The sequence below is a fragment of the Sciurus vulgaris genome (genome assembly GCF_902686455.1).
Source record: "Sciurus vulgaris genome assembly, chromosome: 6".
NCBI lineage: Eukaryota > Metazoa > Chordata > Mammalia > Rodentia > Sciuridae > Sciurus > Sciurus vulgaris.
The window spans coordinates 171,914,491-171,930,568 of record NC_136466.1 but is presented as its reverse complement, the minus strand read 5'-3'; the positions used below and the strand labels follow the sequence as shown (position 1 = coordinate 171,930,568).

General features: G+C 60.9%; 1 protein-coding gene across 1 annotated transcript in view; it reads right to left on the bottom strand.

Moving 5' to 3' along the window:
• The window catches only part of LPCAT1 (lysophosphatidylcholine acyltransferase 1), a 44,002-nt gene that overhangs the window by 27,548 nt on the left and 376 nt on the right, over positions 1–16,078 (bottom strand). The window lies entirely within an intron of this gene.

The following is a 16,078-nucleotide window of genomic DNA, read 5'->3' as shown; positions in this document are numbered from 1 at the left end:
GTTTGCTGAACTGTCTGCAGCAGCTCTGGACCGTCCACGCTGAGAGCCCGAGTCTGGCATTTCAGCTCTTGTGAGGTTCTTTCTCCCCCGCTGAGTCCATTCGGTCTCTCCGGGTTCCTGGGGCCACGCTGCCGTCTTCAGAAACACCCGCTTCCTGGCGCCGCCATGGGCCCCAGCGACCTCCAGGTCCCACCTGGTTCTGGTCCCAAGAGCAAGGGCCGTCCCTTCTGCCCTCGGCCATCACCCTACCGTCTGCTGTCAGGGACGAGAGGGGCCATCTGCGACGTGCCTACTGACACCCTCCGACCCGAGTGGCCCCAGTCCTTTCAGAGCCGTGGAGTCGCTGTCCAGGACTGGGGGCTGCGTCCTCCTCCAGAGACCCAGTAGGCCCCTTCCTTTGTGGCTGCTTGGGGAACTGAGGACTCTGCCCCAGGAGCTGCAGGAGGCAGAGGCTGCTGGGGAGGGAGGCAGGGGTGTGTGTACGAGCCCCAAGGGGGCCCAGCCTCGTGCTGGACACTGAGTCGGGTGGCACCAGCATGGAGAGGGTCCTCTGGGTCCTGCTCCCAGACACCTCCTCAGAGAGCACCATCCCTCCAGAGGACACCTGCGCAGAAGCGGGCAGGGACCAGTCTGCTGGTCTGGGGAGCGGAGGAACGCGGAGCAGAGGACGCTGGCCATGCCCCCAGGATGACAGGCTGAGGCTCGGGGCTGCAAGGTCACGGGAAGTTATGGATGCAGACAGCATGAAGGCCACGGAGGTCGAGACCAGCAGCCCAGCCCAACCCAGACAAGCGGAGCGCGGGGCCCTTCCTTACTCTGAGGAGCCTGTCTCCCGAGGGGGCCAGCCCAGCGAGCATACGGCCATCTCCCCAGGAGCCCCGTGTTTGTGACAAGATGCTGGAGGGGCTCCTCTACCAGAGGCTGATCTGCGTCCTGAACCATCCACAGAAGTGGACTGTGACGGGCTGTCCCTGGAAGGACTCCCCTGCAGGCCGACACAGCTGCAGGGCCCGGCAGCACCAGAGCTGGGGGCAGATACCCCTGACGGGGTCCAGTCCAGGTGGCGCCCAGGCCAGCAAGGGCTCCATGCACGCCTGCTGAGCACCGGCCACAGGGGCCAGGCTCAGACTCGGCCATGCCAGGCAGGGCAAAAACAGGGATGGACTCCTGCCAAGGCCGAATCCAGAGGGTGGCAGGTGACAGGATTCGGGACCCACAGGCCAAGGACTCGGGACCCACAGCTGAGCTCCGGCAGGAACCAGAGACACACGGCCGAACCTCAGGTACGGTTAGAACCAGGCGACAGTGAGCATGCGTCCATGTCGGCTGATGCACCCCACTGTGACACATGCCCGTGGACACACTCACATAGGGACATGTGCCCATGCTCACGCCAGTGAACACACACACATCCACTAACAGTGATACACACACACACCCATTGATGCACCCACTCACAGTGACATACACACACACACACACCCATTGATACACCCACTCAGTAACACACCCATTGATACACCCACTCACAGTGACACCCACACACCCACTAATGCAGAGACACACACACACCAATTGATACACCCATGCAGTCACACACACACACCCATTTATACACCCATGCAGTGACACACACACACACACACACACACCAATTGATACACCCATGCACAGTGACACATGCACACACCCACTGATACACCCAGACATGGTGACACACACCCATGCTGACACCACAGAGACACACGCACACCCACTGATACACCCACACAGAGTGACACATGCCCTTGCTCACTGACACCCAGTGATACCCACACAGTACACGCACACAATCACTGACACAGACACACCCACACGCCCACTGAGACACGGCTGCACATGCAACCCCATGTCCCCTCTGACAGACACTGGGCACTGACCCCGTGTGTGAACCTGGTCCAGGTATGGGAGGCAAGGCCCAAGAGTCCATTCCTCAGGGCAGCCCCCGTGGACCCCAGCCCGGCCCAAACAGAGGAGCAGGCGTGTGGGCCAGTTGAGCACATGGTCAGCAGAGCCCTGATGGAACCCAGCGAGCCTACTGCTGCCCAGGGAGGGCCCAGCCACAGTGCCCTGGAAGCGGGCGGCTGCCCCTGGGCTACAGGTCAGGCTGTGCTTTAGCACAGGGGCCAAGCAAGACAGGGGCAGAGGGGCCTGCACAAGTCCAGGGCCATGCATGGGGGTGGTGGCAGAGGCTGCGGGCCCTGCCCTCGTCAGCCCCTACCAGGACCCCACAGGAGCCTGCGTTTGGAGACGGGCCTTCACAGAGGCGATTAAGGGAGAACGAGGTCACCAGAGTGGCCCTAATCCACTCTGAGTCCTTATGACACACACAGGGACGGCATGTGGGGACATGGTGGAGCCTGTGTCCAGGGAGAGGTCCCAGGGAGCCAGCCTGCTGCCCGGACCCACCAGCCTCCAGGATGCAGACGCTGGACGCCTGTGGTCTAGGACCGGCTGTGATCTCGTCGGGGGCCAGGCTGACCAGCACAGTCCATGTATGTCTGAAGCGTCCCCAGGGAGAACCGTAGAGGGACGGTGCCTGTTCTGAGTGTGGAGGGAGAGTCCAAGGCACTGGTCAGGGACGCAGAGGGCGCCTGGACCTCCCCTCTGCCAAGGCCACGTGCGAGGTCGGTACACAAGCAGCACCGGTGGAAGGGTCAGACCTCCGCAGACACGAGGGTGCTGCGTGGGGCCAGAGGGATGCGGCGGTCAGCACCTGCCTGGACAGACCGTCCACCAGGCCTGTGTGCTGTGGTGCTGCTGAGGCCCAGCCAGTGAGGGCACCCTGAGAGCACCTGCCAAGGACGGCCGGGCAGCAGGGTGGGCAGTGCGGTCCATGTGGCACAGGCGGCCTCCGCCCAGGCCAGCCTCCCAGAAGGTGCATTCTGAGGCCAGGACCTCGGCCCAGGGAAACCGAGGGCCCAGGGCCCTGTTCCCAGGACAGGTGAAGCGGCTCTCGCAGACACGCCTGGGCAGCAGACTCCTTGACGCAGGGAAGACGGCCGGATGCGTTGGGCGCCTGTCGGCCCCAGAGAGGCTTGCTGCCGTCACTCTCCCCACCTCACTCTCAAGGCCTGACAGCGAGGCAGAAGGTGGGCGAGAGGTCCCTCTACCCCTGGCCCTCAGGGACTGTCCGCGGGGGCTGCTGAGAGAGCACGGCACGTGGGCTCTGAAGGCCAGTGAGACCCGAGATGGCTTTTGGCCACTGTGCTGCAGCCTCCACACACATCGTGAGGTTCTGGGAGCACAGGAGGCCAGCAGAAGCCAGGCAACCATCACCTGTGCCCAGGGCTGAACACCGGTAGCCTGGGCAGGGCACCATGTGGCCCAGGCAGAACAGACTGGACCACATCGGGCAGGACCAGGGGCCAGCAAGCCCTGACAAGAGGACCCCAGGCTGCCTCACCTGCTTGCCCAGGGGTGGTGGAGGACCCTCGGTTTCCAGAGGTCAGCTGCTGTAGGACAGAGCTGGCTCCACAGTAGAAAATGGTGGAAGGACAGGCCGGAGATCCACCAGCGTGGCACGGGGCCAGCTCCCTGAGGCTCACCTTTGGGTACCGCTGAGGTCACCTGGCCTCTGGGCAAGAGAACGACTCTCCAAAGCTCCAGAAGTGCCTTGTGGAAGCCCACGGGGCACCTGTTCCAGTGCTGGGTCAGCCCCTGCCTGAGAGCCTGGAGAACAAACGCACCCCCGGAAGCGGCGGCTCTGGAGACCTCCCCAGGTCAATGCGGCTGCCTGCCAGAGGCCCGGGGAGGCAGGGAGGACTCGGGGTGGGTGCAGATGCGCCCAGGACTCTCCAGACTGCAGGGTGCAGCAAAGCGGAGGCTGAGACCAAGGGATAGTGGGCACAGGCCAGGGCTCCTGGGAGAGGCATGGCACTCAGGAAGCAAGTGCAGGTTTCAGCACGGCCTGGAGCCAGAGTGACCGGCCCTGCCTCTCCCTCAGAGTCCCAGGGCCCCACGCCAAGGACCCAGGTGGCCCCACGCCACACACCATCACAGGGCCTCGTCCTCCAGGACCACTGGCCCCACTGCCCAGTCAGAGTTCCCACTTGGCCAGGTCCTTGCCCCACCATGCCTGGGTGACCCTTCAGAGCCTGTTCCTCATTCTGGGTCAAGAGATGACCAGTCATAGGTCAAGACTGGACACTGGTCCTGGGCCTGGGAGTGTCCCTCCAAGCTCTCCAATGCATATGTGTGGCCATCCTAAGAGCCCAGCTTTATGCGGGGCTCAGGTGCAGGTGCATGCTGACTGAAGCCCCAATCTGTCCCTGCCTGGAGGTGACCAGGGTGACCCATGAACCACTGGCCCTGCCTCTCTCCCTGAGTGCCTGACACTCTCCTGTGCTAGGTGCAGCCTACGACACACACACCCGGTCCACCGTTCTGCCAGCGTCTGCCTTCCTCCTGGCCAGGGTCTCCTGCCCAGCTGGGATGTGAAGTGTCTGTCCTGGGGCTGCCCTGCCCCATAGGGCTACACTCGAGATCCCAGAAGTGCCCAGCAGGACCTGGGACAGGGGCACCACAGAGTCTAACAAGTGCACAGCCCCAGGCGGAAGGGCTGCGGCCTGGGTGGGCTCTGGAAGAACTCAGGTGGTTTCCTGGGGAGCTGTACACACAGTCCAGGGGGTCACAAGACAGTGAGGCTGCTGACCAGAGGCTGGATGCCACCTGCAGGCACGTGAGTCAAAGGCCATCTGTAGGTCAGCTGAGGGCAGCTACGGGTCCCACAGGGCACCAGGGCTGGCTCCGAGGGGACGACAGAGGAAAGGCAGGAGACAGGACAGGCTTGCAGCATGGGCTAGGTAAGCAAGCAGCACTGTCCCAGGGTCGCAGGCCCAGGCACACGGAGCGCACGCCTGGGTCTCGGACACGCAGGGACTGTGGAGGGGCTGTCCCATGGGAGCACTGGGGGCCCCCAGGGACCCAGCCCTGGGCCGGCACCCGAGTGTGCCAGCCCATGCCAGGGCACCTGGGACCCAGAGATAAAGAACACCAGGATGTGACCCGAGGTCTCCCCAACCCAGGTGCAGAGGTGCTGGGGCCCAGTGCCAACCCGAGGCCATGTGTCAAGGGCTGGACCACCTTCCTGAGCTCCTCAGTCCAGAGGTCAGGGCCGGGGCAAAACTGGGAGAGCAGCATAGGACAGCAGGCTGGAACTGACCAAACCCTGAAGGCCAGCCTGAACTGCAGATGAGGGAGGCCGGGCCATGCCTCCCCCAGGCCATGGAGGCTACCTGGTCAGAGTGGAGGAGAAGACCCTGCTGGGGAGGGCGCAGCATTCCTAAGCCAGAGAGGAAAAGCACCACAGGGGACAGACTTACAGGGTGGGAAGCGTGGCCAGAGAGGTAGGGGTAGCCTCCCAAGGCGGTGGGTGGCTAGAACCCAGGCCAGGCTCCAGGGTGGGAGGGGGGCCACCTGGGCCTCAGCAGGCCTGCAGGGAAGCCCCGCTTCTGGGGCCAAGTCCCTCTGCACACGCGTGTCCTGACAGGTATGGCCCTGACCTGAAGACACACCTCCTAGTGACGTCCACGTCGGCCTCCTGACACACCCCTTCAGCAGCCTGACTGGTGGCTGGTCATTGGCACAGCCATGCCCTCCAGCACAGGACATCCTTCAGGTACCATCCCAAGGGACAGTCTGCCTTTCTGGTCAGTTCCTACTGGATTCACCTCCAAAACATATCCAGAACCAAGCCTAATGCAGGCCGCTGGCCCTTCCTTCCTGGGACCACTAAAGATGGCTGTGGTGGGCTCCAGGACCCCCAGAGGGCAGGGGGTCACAGAGATGTACTAGGCACATTGCAGGGGAGGAGCCAGACGCTCCCTTCTGTCCAGGTCTACAGGAGGAGGAGGCCGGTCCTGCACTGCCCTTGAAGGCCACCTAGGAGGCTGGCCTGGCCACCTGCAAACCCTGAGGCCAGGGTGGGCCGGCTTCCGAGAGATCCGGGGGCAGCAGGGACACAGGGAACAGGCGGGATCAATCTTGCCCCTTTCCACTGTTTCTGTAAGTGAATATGAAGTGAGCTCCTTTTGAGAATCCTGGTTTAGACCACACCTGGAGAGCGCCTGGGCAGGTGTGGCCCAGGCACCTTCAGCTGGAGCAAGGACGCCATGCCCTGAGAGACTCCGCCCTCCGGCCAGCCTCGCACTGACCATGGCAGAGCCCCGAGGGCTGCCTCTGGAACTGGCACCCCGCAGGGCACGCAGCCAGCAGTCTCCTCCTGTCCTGCGCCCCGCACCAGAGCACCCTGATTAGATGAAGTGTGTCCACTCCCTTCAGACCCTGCTCTGAAGTGGGGAGGGAAGAGTGGTTTCCAGAATCAATTCTAAGAGTTGAAGCACCAGAAGCAAAAGAGGCACAGGAGTGCTGGCCCTTTCTCCGCTGTTGCTGTGTTCCACACATAACTTTAGTTTGAAATGTGGAAGCATGAACTTCGTGATTTCCACGTCATAAAATTTTCTTTTTAAAAAATCATTTAGAATGTAAAGCTCATGACCACAAAAGAGGTGGTGGGCCAGATCTGGGTCTGTGTGCGGGCCTTGGTGGGAGAGCCCGTGTTCCTTGGGCTTGCTCTGGGGCGGGCAGAGTCCACGTGGAGGGCCACACCTGGCAAAGGCCATCTTGCTATGTTATGTGGCAGAGGGCGTCATGTGGCCAGGAGTGACCGATACAGGCGTTTCAGCTATGGTGGTGGCTTTACTTTCTTACAGCCATCTTCAAACAGGCTCTGGCCCCAGCCCCTTTACACAGACACACCAGGCGCAGCCCTGCCTGGACCAAGGACGGGCACAGGCCACATCTGCAGCGCAACTCTGCAGACGTTTTACATTTGGGTGCTTTGCTTCTTTCTGCGTGAGCTGCCGTTTACATAAATGCTTTGCTGGACTTCAAGCTGGGTTCGCCTGCTTCCCACTAACAGGTGGACATCCGCCTCTCCTTGGCCTTAGATCTCAACACCATCACGGCCGCGCCTCCAGAGGGAACATGGCCAAGTCCGAGTTTGCTGCTCTCTATAAGTCACTTCTTAGCGCTCCCACTCAAATCTAAAATTAAGTACTGCTCTCCTAACACCGAGCTATTTCTTCTCTCAAACCCTCAGCCAGCCCCACCTCCCCAGTCCCTGCCACCTGCCAGAGAGTCCTGGAAGGCAGTCTGAGCACGTATGGCTTCTCCTGCAGTGAGGCTCAGCAATGGGCTCTGAATCTGCAGACCTACCTGCAGTCAGCACAGGAAACTGCGGCAGAGAGCTCTCCTGGCTGTCTTTGCCATGACACCCTGAGTCAATGTGGCTGCTACTCAGGGCTCTGTGGGATCAAAACCACACTGGTCTAAGGCGAGCCTAAACCAGGAGCCCTGCAACCACGGGAGTCCACCAGGAGCACTCCACGTCAGACGAGGGCTCCTGCCCACCTGCCTTTCCAGACAGTTCTGGGCTGCCAGAGACTGATCAGCTGACCTAGGCTTGAGTCTGCGTCCAATGCCTCCATGCAGACACACGATGGATTCACTGGGGTGGCATCCTCAGGGGGATGCAGCACGGCCTGGGCATCTGTAGTGGATCCTGGGGACACTGGCAGTGACCGCAGAGGTAGGAGAGGGCCCTGGGTCAAGTGAGGCCACAAAGGGGCTTGCAGCATGAGTGGATGAAGGGCTAGTGTCACCTATGCTGGCTCCCCACACTGCTGCTGGCATGGTCGGGACACAAGAGCAAAGGACAGGGCTCCTCCCTCCTCCAGAGTGTCCTCTATCGGCATTTGAAGGGCTGGCCTTAGACTACCCAGCCCGAGATGGCTCTGAAGCCCTGGGACAGATGTGAGAAGGGACCTGTGACAGTCACATGGCTACATGCTCGGGCCAGCACATGCCTTTCCCTGGGTGCCCATATGCAGTGCTGTGACACCACGCAGGGTTCCTGCAGTCAGCTGCGGGGCTGGACCCCTGCTGGACAGCCGTTCACACTGCTGCTTATGAGGTCCAGCGGCACTTGGAGACCGCGTCCCCTCAGGAGATGATGGCCTAGCCGGCCCTGGGAAGCTGGGTGTGGCTGAGCACCCCCTCCCTGGCACAGGCCCATCTGCTGGAGGGAGGACTCGCTTTCGACCCTACGTGTTGCACAGTCCCTTGCAGGACACACAGAAGGTCATTTCCAGGTCCAGGACATCCAAAGGCATGCTCACAAAGCAAGAGAAGCTGAAATCAGGGCCTTTAGTCGCTGACTCAGCGCACACGCGAGCACCAAGGGTCCCCAGAGCCCCGGCCACTACACTCCAGGACCAGGGAAACTTCCACGGTGGACATGAGGCAGGGGAGGTGGCCGGACAACCTGTGCAGCCTCACAGTCCAAAGGGCTCCCAGGGGCCATCAGGACAGGAGCACCAGGAGCTAAATGAGGGCTGGGGAGCCTGGCCGGGGCGGGTGCTGCCCCCGTGCTGCGGGGAACGAGCTCGAGGCAGCACTGTGAGGCTGGGGTGGGGCACTCCTTGCCCACCTGTGGGGCAGCCCTGCCTTCAGTGGCTTAACCTGAAGATGAAGAGGGGACTGTGGGTCCTGCTGGGGCTCCCAGGGCCGCACAGCGCATCAGCCCTGAGCGTGCACAGCAGGCACAGGGAAAGCCCTAGCTGACGGTCTGCCACCTCCACCCAGGACCAGACCCCTGGGCTTCACCAGCCACACACACGCCTTGGAGATGCCTCACATATCCAGGGAGGCCTTGACCTCTACCCAGCACCCACCATTTGGCCCAAGGCCGTCCCTGCAGTGCCATGCGGACCCACTGCTCCGGGCCTGGGTCTGGGTGCTCACCCAGGGTCTCCCCCACCAGAGGTCGAGCTGCCTCTCTGCCCCCCAGGCTCACCCTGGTGGTGACGGCCAGGAGCTGAATGAAAACACCCAACATGGAAGTGGTTTACTCGCTCAGCTGACCCACGAGGGCCTGGTGGACACAGGCTGAGTACCTCTCCCTGTGTCCTGGCCCAGAACCTCTGGACACTGCCAAAAGCTTGGACTCTCCTTAGTCCTCCTAAGCCACTCAGTTCTGTACAAATCTCTCCTGAGCTTTTGGGGTCCTTTGTCCAGGAACCAGAGCCCTATACCTGTGGCTCCCACAATTCCAACCCATAGTCCCAGATGTGAAGTCCCTTGACAGGCCAAACTACAGCCAGAGGCCCTGCAGGGCCCCCCTGTACTCCCTGGGGCCTGGAGGGGGCCTTGCCAGGGCTGCCTGGCACCCCTAGGGCTCGGGACCTGATTCACAGAAGGTGTTCAGCAGAAGCAGTTGCAGAGGCAGAAGCAGAAAACCTAGAAGGTGTGTGTGGCGGGGGGTAGACACACTCTGGAACCAGGCACGGCTCCCCAAGTAGACACAGCCCCGAGTCCCTACTCAGAGCTGCAGGGCTCAGTTGCAGCTGACCTACTTCCACAGGCGTCTCACCTGTGGGCAGGACACCCTGTAATCATGTTCCTCCGAAAGCCAGCTTTCAAAGCCCTGAGAGCCTATGTGTGGGCACAGCCCAGGAGGCCTGGGAGCAGAAGCCTGGATGGGAGTGTGGCCAACGGCAGCCCTGGGGCACAGAGCAGCACCACCAGCAGCTGCCCAAGGCCAGCAGCAGCACACAGCAGGGCCACACCCGAGGAGGCCCAGCTGTCCTGTTAGTAGCAGCTCTGCCCCAGGGCACAGGAGACTCAGAGGACAGCGCTGGGTGAAGGGCCTGCGTGGTCTGCACTGCCACAAGTGGGCAGACCCGCCCCTGCAGGTGGTGTGGTCCACCAGGGCCACAGGTTCCTGCACTGTGGGGTCCTCTCTGAACAAGGGCTATCCCAAGCAAGAGAGAGCAAAGTGACCTGCTCATTAACCACTACTCACTCGCAGCTCCAGGCTGGGTCCAGGGCATGGCAGGATCCCTGCCCTCGGGCTCACTGTGAGCCTAGGGGTTATTTGGTCTCTTTTTAACTCGGAAGGGAGGGTCACCTCCAGGAGGGGCAAGGTTGGCAGTAGCACTCAGTTTTGTCCCAGCAGAACGTGGGAGGGGGACAGACGATGTGGCAGGGGAAGGGCCTCAGGGAGCAAGGGGACACTGTGGTCCCAACACATGCAGAGAGAGGCAGGAGTCAGCATGCTGAGCCTGGAGGCAGACCCTCCAAACCCCACTTTGGACAACCTCAGCGGCCTGCTGTCTGAGTCAAGGAATCCCGAAACGCAAGATCAGCGGCATTCCTAACAGCCTCATTTGCTCAGTAAACACCTGCAGGAAGCTGCAGGCGCTGAGATAAGAGGGCAGCCCCACGCCCACCGTGGGCACCCCAGTCCCAACCTCCCTGAGCGCTCCAGCCTGATTGCAGGGGGACAAGAGCATTCCCACCCCGCAGGCCTGACCCAGGCCACCCACAGATCGTGGAGCACCCAGGGCATCCTGGCTCTGCTCCCCAGCTGGTCAGAGGGACAGCAGGAGCGGACAGAGCTGCGTCCCTGGTGAAAGCGGTCATTCCTCGGCATGGGGAAGGGTGGACAGCTGAAGATGGAGGGAGGCAGGAGACGGCTGTATGAGGCAGGGCTCCCGCACCCTCCTGCCATGGGTGGTCTCAAGGCCACTGACCAGCAAAATGAAGAGACCCTGCTGTGGAGGGCAGGAGGGCCCAGCTGGGGAGAAGCTGAGCCAACCCTGGGCTGTGAAGATGTCCCAAAAGCAGTTCACAGGCCACAGTGGCTGTGACCCCTCCTGTGGGTGAGGAAGACAGATTGACTGGTGTGTGGTCTGCTCTATCCCAGGGGCCTGGGGGAGCAAACTGACCTCCACAAGACAGCCCAAAGGGAGAGTCGGTGCCTGATCCAAACAGTCCCAGCCCCAGTGCTCCCCACCCTCAGGGCAGTGGGGTCCCCACTGTGCTCAGACCAGCACGAGCCCTGGGCTCTACCGGGGGACTGGACACACGCGGAGAGCAGAGCCTCTCCTCATGGCCAATGCCTGTCCTCGCCTTGCGGGCCTCAGGATGCTGCTGAGGCTCAGGTCAGCCCAGCTCCATGGCTATCTGGAGGGCTTGAAATGCTTAAAACTATGAATTTTCTTTTTTAAAGAGCTACTTATATAAGGCAAATAAGGTTTTGGGAAAAATAAATCACCCCTTCAACTCTAAGGTGCACACCTGACCCTCAAGGGGCTCAGAGAAGGGCCACCCCAGGCTTCGATGGCCCATGCTCCAGCAGCACGAGCTGGGCCACCAGTCTGCACCCACGATGGTCCTGGCTGCATCCCGGGGTCACCAAACACAGGGGCAGTGGCAACACCATGCCCCAGGGAAGTGAGAACTGGCTTGGCGTGAGCTTGAGAGCAGCACAGAGGCATGTCCAGAGCACCCAGACCCAGCACAGCAGCAGGGGAGCCTGGGACGCACTGGTGGGCTTTAAGCCTGCAGGAAGGAGCAGAGGGAGCATGACGTGCCGGAGGCCACAGAAGCACACTATGGTCACAGTGAGAATCACGTACTGACGCGCGCACACACAGCACTGTGCCCTGCCCTCTGGGCTCGTTTCAAAATAACCCCCGGCTCAGACCTGTAGGACCTGGGTGAGGAGCCACTGCTGCCCTGGTCATGTGGGTGGGGGCTCTCTCATCCTGGGCTGTTGGAGAAGGGTCTGGGAACGGAAACTGGAGAGACGCAGGTGGCAGGAAGGTCCCTGGGACAGGTGGGAAAGGAGGTGACTTTCTGCAAAGTGACCTGGTAGATGCCTTACTTGAACACTCCCCTGCAGTGAAATGCAGGGCAGGAAGGACCACAGGCTTGAGGCCACTCTGCTGCGTGGGGACAGGTACAGGGCCACTGGATGCCCAGCAAGCAGAGCAGGCAGGTCCTGATGCCAGGCTTCTGCAGCAGGACACCCACTGTTCCAGGTCTCAAATCCCTGATCTTTTGAAAATGAGAAATAGATAACTGAATTGCAAAAATATCTAGCTCACCAGTGTTAGGCAGAACACGTTTAAAAGAAAGCCGGCCAGCTTTACTTGGACGACAGCGCAACGTCTTCTGGACCATTGGTCGGTGCAGGGCATGTGGTGCTCGGGAGGCACCCTGAATGCAGTGAGATGAGCTCGTGTTGCGAAGTTTCGGGCTCCAGTGTGAAGCTGGCTGGTGGGTGTCGCTGGCTGGTGGGTGTCCCAGCCTGCCGGGCAGCTTGGTCACAATAGCAAAGACACAAGCCTGCAAAGAACTGCTGTCCCCACAGCACATTCAGCAGCCTCCCGCAAGCCCAGCTCCTGACAGCATGCCTCACAGGGTGAGCACGGGCCACTGTCCCTCATGCAAAAGGCCAAGGGCTTGGGCCAGCCCACTCTGGGGGCCTCGCGGGGAGTGAAGGCGAGGTTCCCTGTAGACTAAAGGCCCAAGCAGGGAAGGACTGTAAAAAAAAAAAAAAACAGCTGAAACGTGAGACGCCAGTGGAAACTCTTTTTCTGATACATCAATGCCAGCGAGGCCGACAGAACTCAACGGCCACCAGCACTGAACGGAACTCAGTTCAGTTCCCTAACCTGGGCAGTTAGGACAGTGTGGCTGAGTTCCCACTGAGGACAGCGTGGCTCCCAAAGTCAACAGCAGCCTGGGGACCAGCCAGGCAGAGGCCAGAGTCAGACTCGAATCTGTAAAAGTATGATCTCGATTAGAATTCCAGAATCCAGACCAGAGCCCTGGACAGAGACTCTCCAAGGCTGCTCTATCAGGGAAGGCATTGCCCAACTCCGGCTGGTCGGGGCCCAGGGTGTTCATGCAGAGCAGTCACGGGTGGGACAGGAGCCAGCTCCTGCTGCTAACACCACAGATCAGAGAGGAAAATGAGCCTCGGGGCCTGGGATGGAGACCTGTTAGCAATCTGCAAGGGACATTCAGAAATCAGCACGTGAGTCTGCTGTGGAGACGCCGAGGGACCTGCTCCCTATCAACAGTGTGAGCACAGAGCATTCACAGCACACTTACAACGATTCTAAGATTCAACGTCAGTCTAAGACATGTGACGGATGCACGAAACTGACTACATGTTGCTGCAGCTGTAAAATAAAACTGTGCACACTATGCATCCATACCGTGTACACACCATACACGTGTACACCTTTGTGTTTAGCTCAGAAGGCCATGAAGCAATGAATGGTCCTTCTCAGCCTCAAATCCCTGATCCTGCTGTTTCACCTCAATCACAACCAAGCTTTCTGTGTCTGCCTTTCCAGAGAGGCAGAAGGGGTTACGGAAGGCCTCAGCCCTGAGGCCAGGTCAGCTTCTACATTGAGCCAGACCCACAGGCTCAGAGTCAGGGACAGCACAGCACTGGACCCCACAGCCTGTCTGCAACACTGGGACACCACACCTGCCTCCCATCGCCTCCCAGGGCTGCAGCTGGCAGTGAACAGAGGTGAGGGGGCTACGAAGTGGCCCCCAGCCTCTCCTGGGCCACATGTACTGGCAGAGATGGCCTATCAGATGCTAGGCCATCCACACTTATTGTCTTTTGCAGGTCAGACTAGGCAGCGGGCAGCTGGCCAGAGTCTCCTGCTCTGGGCCCAACACTGACCCGGCACTCAGCTCTAGGGCTAGAGGGAGTGGCTCTGCTTTCCAGGAAGTGACCTCTCAGGAGGCTGGTTACAGGCAGGGACTTCAGAAAAGGAAAAACCCATCAGAACTGGGGATGGGGACATGCTCACATCACAGAATCCATGGGAAGTTCCCCAAAACCCCGGGAGATGAAAAACCACCTCATGACTCCAAAAGTAGCAAATAAGCAGGCAACTAGGAGGAACCAAGGCTCAGGGCTGGGGACCCAGTGACACACCCATCACCCCCAGTCCCAGATCCTGGCTTCGGTCTGGGTACCCGGCAGGTTTCATAGACCCCAATAGTCCTGGGCCCTCTTTCAGACCCTCACATGTTGCTTTCTAACCACAGAGAGGCTTACGCTCCTCACCAGATCCGTGAACGCCAGAAGGACCGCCATGGGGGTCAAGGTGGCCCACCCGGCACCAGGCCAACGCAGCAGGCTCCCAGGAGGGATGCACCTGGGCTCTGGTACGGGAGTTTCCGAGCACCTCAGTGTTTGGTAATGGGCCTTTCTTCATCCAGGAAGCACGCTTTCTCTGCTTGAAAGACAGGCCACTCACCTGTAGAGAATGTTTGGCCATGCCTAGCCTAGAGGTAAGAGGTTCACAGACTAGTGCTTGGTGAAAGCCAACGTTTCCACCGAGAATCTGAGGGCATTCACAGGCTGCAACCCTCAGCCGCACCAGAGCAGGTACAACCGTCCCAAGTACCCCAAAGACCCTGAGGGCTCCGAAGCCTGGCAGCATGAGTGCACAGTACCTCCTGGGAGGCTGGAGCACCACACACACCTGTTCCTGCCAAAGGCCAGCCCCGGCTGGCTACCCATATCCAGGACCAGGACTCGGCAGGGCAGGGCCCTCCGAAAATCAGCCCTGGGGAAGCCCAACAGTGATGGCAGCTTCTCCATGGTCCCTGCTGAGAGCAGCTGGAATGGAGGTGCATGAGTTCCAGGAGCAGAAAGCAGGCTGGGGGTGGCACTCTAACCCAACCCTGACTTCTCCCCGAGGTCAGGGGCCTCTGCCCTACTTCCTGTCGGGCAGTGGACCTGGCCCTGACTTTCCCTCCTAAGGGGCTGCGACTCTGGCAGGACACAAAGGGAGGGAGGCGCTAGTGTCCTAGAAGAGGGATGCTTCACCAAGACTGGAGGAAGAAGCAGTGAGGCCAGAGAGGGAAGGGTCAGGGAGAAGTAGGGCCAACAGGATGACCAGGGCAGGGCAGCATGATCAGGATGGGTAGGGGAGGGTGCAGAGGGTGACCAGGCTGAGGTGAAGCAGGGAAGGCCCTAGAAAACCACAGGATGGGCTCCATCCCAGGGAGGGCTTCTAAGCCGCAGAGTGGCAGGAGGAGGGGGAGAGAGGAAGGCGCACTGGCCAGGGAGTGGCTGGGGAGGCAGTGGGGGTGAAGGAGAGGGACTGCGTCCTTCTGCAGGCACAGCAGCTGGCAGGTGAGGTGAAGGTTGCAGGGGAGGTTCCAGGCAGAGCCCCACGCAGCACGGCGGGTCCCCAAGCCTGCCTCCACACATGCAGGGACAGGGTCTGGGGGCCCAGCTGGGGCCAACATTGCCCTTGCCCTCTCTGCGCTCAGTCTTTTGCCCACCACTTTCCTCCACAGGTGGCAATCAATGCCACCCAGGGCTTGAAGACAGACAGACATCCTGGGAAAGCCTCACCTGTGACCAGGACCCCGGGACTTCTCACCCTGATGTGGTATCAGGCGAGTTACTTTACACATTAAGAACGAACTCCCTCTGCCCACAGAAGTTTCCTCACTCCTTAAGCCCTGACAGCATGCAGTCCTCCTACCAGAGAGGCCTGGGCGAGCTCCTCAGAACGTGAAGGACTGGCCCCAGAGTCACACTGGAGTGCCAACGCGGCAAGGGACATGTTCCACAGGGAGAGCCACAAGAACAAAAGGGGCAAGTGTCCCTTCCTGCCTGGACCAGGTCCCCACTCACCCCCCACCTGGCCAGAAACACCTTTAGGGAAGCCACCACACACCCTTCCCTCCCACGTGGGAACCAGGTCACACAAAGTTGACTTGGGTCAGACGCCCCTGGGGAGCCTCCTTACGGAAGATGCACACGCGCCAGGAAACTGCAGACACACAGGCGGAAATCCCCCTGCCCACTTGGCCCGTCCGCCCCATGCGCCCACTCTCTCAGGCACAGATTCAAATGACCAGGCAAAGTCCCGCACACGAGGCTATGGAGACTCAAAGTCGGCCTCCCGCGCTGAGCTTAGCCGCGTGGAGGGGATGCCCGCTCAGCAGCGCGGGGCCTGCAGCCTGGGAGGAGCAGCAGGGACCCAGATGCGGGGCGGGGATCGGGCTGCAGGCTAAGGGGGTGCGGGGCCAGCATCAGGGTGCGGGCTGCGGGAAACCGGGTGCCAGGGGCCCAGGGATCAGGGTGAGGGCGGCGGGAAGCCGGGTGCGGGGGATCGAGCGGCGCGTCGCAGGGAGTGTA